Source organism: Pelophylax lessonae (assembly GCF_965119305.1).
Source record: "Pelophylax lessonae genome assembly, chromosome: 10".
In the NCBI taxonomy this organism is placed as follows: domain Eukaryota; kingdom Metazoa; phylum Chordata; class Amphibia; order Anura; family Ranidae; genus Pelophylax; species Pelophylax lessonae.
Window position 1 is genome coordinate 36,914,189 of NC_138777.1, and position 6,000 is coordinate 36,920,188.

Sequence of the window (6,000 nt, forward strand, 5' to 3'; positions counted from 1 at the left end):
CCCCCCCCGCTCCTCCCCAGATTTCCATGACTTTTCCAAAACATTTCTAAAATCGTACTTTTCCATGACCTTTCCAGGCCTGGAAAGTGTCATCTCAAAATTCCATAACTTTTCCAGGTTTTCAAGGACCGTACGAACCCTGTATATAAGATACATAAATAAGGAGCTTCCTTCCCTTTAATTTGGCTGACTTGACCAACAGGTATTTTAGGTCATAAAGTGAAAAATCTTTACCAGTGCTCAGTGGTACAGTGATGCTGGAACAGAACAGTGGCCACAAGGAGGTTGGTAGTGCACAAATGTGTAAAATGGCTTGCGGTATTATTAGAGTTCACTTCACTGGAAGCACCAGAATTCAATAATTTACTCCTACTTTTGGCCATTAGGTGTATCTGCTTGTTTTCCCTGTCAAAGCCCAGTGAAATACCTGATTCTTCTGGGTATAGAGGAGCATGGGACTCCCGCAGTAGCAGGATAAATTCCCTGAGCACCCAAAACAAAAAGGCTAAAGAGCCCCCTATTCCCCCCACCATGTGCTGTAAACTACTTCAGCAGCATTGGTTGGAGTTCCTGCCCTTTTTGCATCCCCCTTCTGCTGAAGCCCTTAAGAAGGCATGTCCAACCTGCGGCCCGGGAACCTCAGGCAATGCGGCCTATTGCCCCCTGACAATTTTTGCTGGGGTGGAAGGAAGTCAGGTCGGGGGCACGGCCACAGCAGCTTCCAACTAACGGTAGGCAGAGGCTACTTTTAGAAGTAAACCTCTGTATACTGATTCAATTTCATTTGATCATCCTCTAGTTGTGTTAAATTAGTGCGGGGGCCGCGGTGGCGTGGGAAGGGCGCGGCGGCATTTTTTTACTTATATACCTAAACTATAGTATATATTTTATATGCGGCCGAGAAAATTTCTCTACACTCAATGTGGCCCAGAGAAGCCAAAAGGTTGGACACCCATGCCCTTAAGGCTCAGGATGGTCAGCTCTGCTTCCTACTCTTGGCCCAGCCCTGGAATCCTTTTCCTCCCACAAGGACCCTAAGTTTTGTTGGGGGGGTTGTCTATAACCCTATATAAGCTTTAAAGGGTAGTTCCACTTTCGTGGGGAAAAAAAATAGCACATAAAGAAAAAATAATATAGTGTATACTATTACGACACAAATCATATTGTAATTGAATGTTATTATTATTATTCCTTTTCATTCTGCAGCCCCTGTAGTTTTCTGAAAATTCAATGCAATATGGCTACCTAGAATTGTTCTGTACACAGAATGTATACTGACCACACCCCCAGAAACATAATTTCCTGCTTGTGTGATTGGCTCACCAATTTTCCCAGAAGTCTGCCTAAGATACAAGTCAGATTTTAGGCATCCCTTCAACAAAAATGTCATTTTTGGTGACATACTTCCAATAAGAACATGTTCAAAGGGATGCAGGCCCAGCAGATTTCCTCATTAGTGCTCTGCAGCTGCACAGCTGATTGGTATTAATGAAACCACTCCCATTAGACCCACTCAGCACAGGGGTACAGAGGAACAAACAGGGATTTCTTCAGAATAACAAAAGGTAGGAATCTGCAACAAAGGTTGATATAATCCTTGTAATGAAGAGAGATCACTAAGGGAATATTTTTTTCTAAACAAAAGTGGAGCTACGCTATAACTCACTCTTCCTTTTTTACATAGAGAAACTAGACTAAACATCTCATAACCATGCACAGTAGCACACCTGATTGACTCTGTGTGATGCCACTCCATCACCCTCTCTGAGTTTTGCTGTATAGACTGTACAGTAAACTGCCAGAGTCTGATTCCAAATCAGATTTTGTTACAGAGCTTTCATTTTTATCTACAAGTTTATATTTGCATAGGGATCAGCTTTGAATGAAATTCTTTATTGGTTGGAATTATGTCTGTTTTGTGTTCATGTTTCCCAAAGATGGCGCTTCATGATCTTTTTTGTGACACAGGTCTGGCAATCTCTCGAAGCCAATGTTTACTTTGAGCCCATGAGGGTTCTAAAGACGGCGTTCAATAATCCATCAGGGAAAAAAAACATCACGTCCAGCAAAAGTCAAAAGAAGTGATCGAGCGATCGTAGTGAAAGTGTTGTCTGCTCTGGATGGTGAAAAGGTCAGTTGGTAAATATTCATGAAAAAAAAAAAAGATGCTAAAGTGTATTAGATATGTATCAGTGGCAGAACCACCAGGGTTGCAGAAGTCGCACTTGCGACTGGGCCCTGGTGTTCCCCCACTCTGGGGGGCCCCAGGCTGTGTTGCGAACCGTCCAGTTTAAAAAAATTGGATTTTTGACTTACCGTAAAATCCATTTCTCTGATGTTCATAGAGGGACACAGTTCCTGATATTCATAACCATTGGGTTATACTGCCCCATACAGGAGTAGAACACTAGGCAGAAAATAATTCTGGCTACAACCATGGGCTACACCAATTCGCATTGAATTCCCTCCAAAAAGGTGCAAGACCCTTTTTTTTTTGTCTTCACTGGAATCGGATCAAAGGGGTGTTCAGACCCATGCGATCCGATTCCATCGGATTCCACTGTTCACGCTGTGTTCTGCAAACCAATTTGGGGGTATCATTACCTTCGATCATTAATATTGACACCCGCAGTGGTTTGCAGAGCGCAGTGTGAACTGCCTGCGATTCTCATGCATTGCAGGAACAGGACAGGAATTCCCTCACCGCAGTGTGAACCAGGCTTCAACTATTGTGTTGATGAAAAAAAATATCTAATTCCCCCATCTACACATTCAAGGTGGATGGGGGAAACCTCCCACTGAGACAGTGATGAAACTACCAGGGTCACACCTGCAACCGGGTCCTAGCGTTCCGCCACCAGGGGGGTTTCCAGCCTCCTCTTGCTGTCCTGCCCCTGCTATTGACAACTTTAATCTGGTGTCTGTCTCCTTGGCAGCGGCTGCAGCACATTAGGACCCAGTACTGGTTACGTTATGGGGCTTAAGGGTGCATACACAGGGGGGAGGGGGGGCAGCACTACTGGTTGTAGACAGCTGAGCTCTCCGCCAGTCACATAGCAGCTGTGACACTGCATAGCCTTCTCTGTTGATAGTGGTTTTATTGATTAGAACCCCCACCTTACTGGCATGGAGCCCACACAGTTGCTGAGCACATAGCTGATGTATATGGGATTGTACTTTAGATTCTATTAAATACTGTGTTTATCTCCACTTCTTCAGTCAGGGAGCATCACCCAGATTGCATCCCAATCAGCAAGTCAAAAGAGAAGGCTATGCAGTGTCATCACTGCTAAGCAACTGGCGGAGAGCTCAGCTGTCTACAACCAGTAGTGCCAGCCCTGCCGCACATTTGTCCATCAGCCCCATAATGTAACCAGCACTGGATCCTAATGCACTGCCATAAAGACAGAGATGCTGGACCGAACCTGTGAATAGCAGGGGCAGGACATCAAGAGGAAATTGGGAACCCCCACAGTGGAGGAACACCAGGGAATGGTTGCAACCCTGGTAGTTCAGCCACTACATGGGACCCTTATATGGTGTTGCCTGGTGTGCTGGTGACATATCTTTTGCTTTCCACCACCATGGGGGGGCCCAAGATGGCAGGAAGGGGGCCCACTGCAGAACATGTGAAAGAGTCTGGCTGCGGAACAATAATAAAGGGCCCCTGGATTGGTGGGAAGCTCCCCAGGCACGAAGGAAAGGGCTGCGGGACCGATGGGTGGGGGGGGGGGGGTCAGGGGGGGCCCTCTTTGGTTTCTTGCATCGGGGCCCTGAAGGTGCTAGTTACACCTCTGATATGTATGAAACCCAGAAGATCTTTGTTTCCAAATGACACACAAAGGAACAGTAACATTGTAATACAGAGAGCTGCTTCTAAAAAGTAAGAGCCCATTCAGACTAGCGCAACTTGTCAGGCGACTTGTCAGCCTGACAAGTCGCGGTAGGTCGCGGTCCATTGAGTAGTACAGGACCCGTTCTAATAGGAGCGACACAAGTCGCTCCGACTTAGAAAAAGGGTCCTGTACTACTTTGGGGCGACCTGGGAGCGACTTGCATAGACTTCCATTATGTGAAGTCCCTGCAAGTCCTGCCGAAGTCGTGGTGCACAGCGGTGCACACGACTTCACAGGTCACCCCCCGAAGTCGGATCGCCTCAGTGTGAACCGGCTCTAATAGTCTTTACTGGACTGGCAAAACAAGCAAACAAAACAGCTTACTTTAGTAAAAATAAAGCTAATAGTCCAAAATCCTGGTAAAATCAACTCAACATAGCTGCTCACCACCAATATACCAGTCCCACACTTGTGTTTAGGGTTCCTGACTGCCTCAGGGTACAAGTAAAGCTGAAGGAGCTCAGCAAAGCAAAGTTCCAGTCTCCAAACAGCCCACATTATCTCATAGCTGTGAACCACTCCACATTACCTAATAGGCACATGCTGACCCCTTCCTGATGCTTTTCAAGTTTCCCTTGCAGGTGGATTAACCTTTTTGGAGACCAAAGTCCCTGTAATCAGAGTTCAGATCGCTCTTTCTTACGCAGAGTCTCTCCAAGTCTCAGAATTCTGGGTCTCAAATGAGGACTTACCAAATCATTCCTTTCCTCTCTGACTGCACTAACTTGGAACCCCTCACCCTGCATAGGTGACAACCACTGAGTGATAAAAATGTCCCTTGAACTCTCTCCTAAAGGGACCACATAGTGGGGAAATATATCTCCTGTCCATGACCCATCCCTGGTATCTTGTACAATAAATAAATAAATAGACAAAGAAAAAAATAGCTAACAAAAAAATATAGTAATTCCTTTATAATAGCAGACCAAAAGACTGGATTATAAAATAAATTTGTGTAAACGGGAATTGAGGGTGCTCTGCATGAGGGAGGCAGATTGGCTGATGGTGTACTGCTTAATGGACGCAATGCCTGCTCTACATGCATTAAATATTGCACTTAAATATAGTAGAATCATAGAAAATACAGGAAACACTCTTCATGGCCATCAGTTGGCCAAGTGCCTAAAAGAGCTAATGTGTTTTTAAAGTACGCTAAACAATGTTGTGATCATGACTCTTTTTGACTAGTGGTGTATTTCTCTTCACAGGTTGTCCGGCTTCCTGAGTTACCCAGAAGCTCCATTCACAGGTCACCTCGCCCTCTTGGTTCCTTGAGCAATCCATCTATTTCGGCAAGGCTCAGCCATGCTTATTTGTGTAGGCCAGAAATGAGATTTGCAATGCAAGACATATACAGGACGCAAGAATAAGGTTTGGTTCAGGCCTTCCAGCAACGTATGGACCCACGGTGTGTGCAAAGAGACTGACAGAACCAACAAAACTGCTAAGGATGTCAATAAATTGCAAATCCCATAGTCTACTTACCCAGAGACACTGCAATACCAGCAATAATGGAAATGTGATAGGGAGTGATTCTTTTGAATAAAGGAAGGCATATTTGGTCCCAATCATCCTTGCTTCTCTTGCACTACCTATAGCAATTTGTTAACAATAATTTAAGTACAGTCAAAAAGCTAAATGTATGATTGAAGCACGCATGCAAAGTGATGCTCCGTCTCTTATGACCCGCCTAGATTCCCTGCCCAATTTCCTGCCTGCTTTTTAGAATATTAGCTGACTTGCCACATTGATGACACCAATTCTGAGCTCCTTTCTTCCAGTTATTAATCCCAAAAACCTCCATAGTCTACTCTTCAGCTAAGAGAGTTCCTGTCAAGAGGCGTGGAATTGTGGACAGTTTTTGGAGGGAATTCAGTAAGGAACTGGTTCAAGGTTACTTTGTGGTAAAAGCAAGGAAGCAATAAAAACCTCTTTAGTGTATTAATAATGTGCTTTGCTTTAGTAAACAAAAATGCTGAAGCTATTCACTACATACGATTCTAGGAAGCAATACAAGACATACAAAGTATTACAAATTTGCATACAATATACACATGCACAAGCTATCTATTCTCCCTAGCAAATGAGCATGGACAATATATGC

General features: G+C 44.6%; 1 long non-coding RNA gene across 2 annotated transcripts in view; it reads left to right on the plus strand.

Annotated features, from left to right (window-relative positions):
* Positions 1-6,000, plus strand: part of LOC309564931 — a 114,607-nt gene extending 108,607 nt beyond the window's left edge. For both annotated transcript variants that reach the window (XR_014225769.1, XR_014225770.1), the window contains exons 3-4: positions 1,969-2,131; positions 5,105-6,000. This is a non-coding gene — a long non-coding RNA (uncharacterized lncRNA). The remainder of the gene's footprint in view (positions 1-1,968; positions 2,132-5,104) is intronic.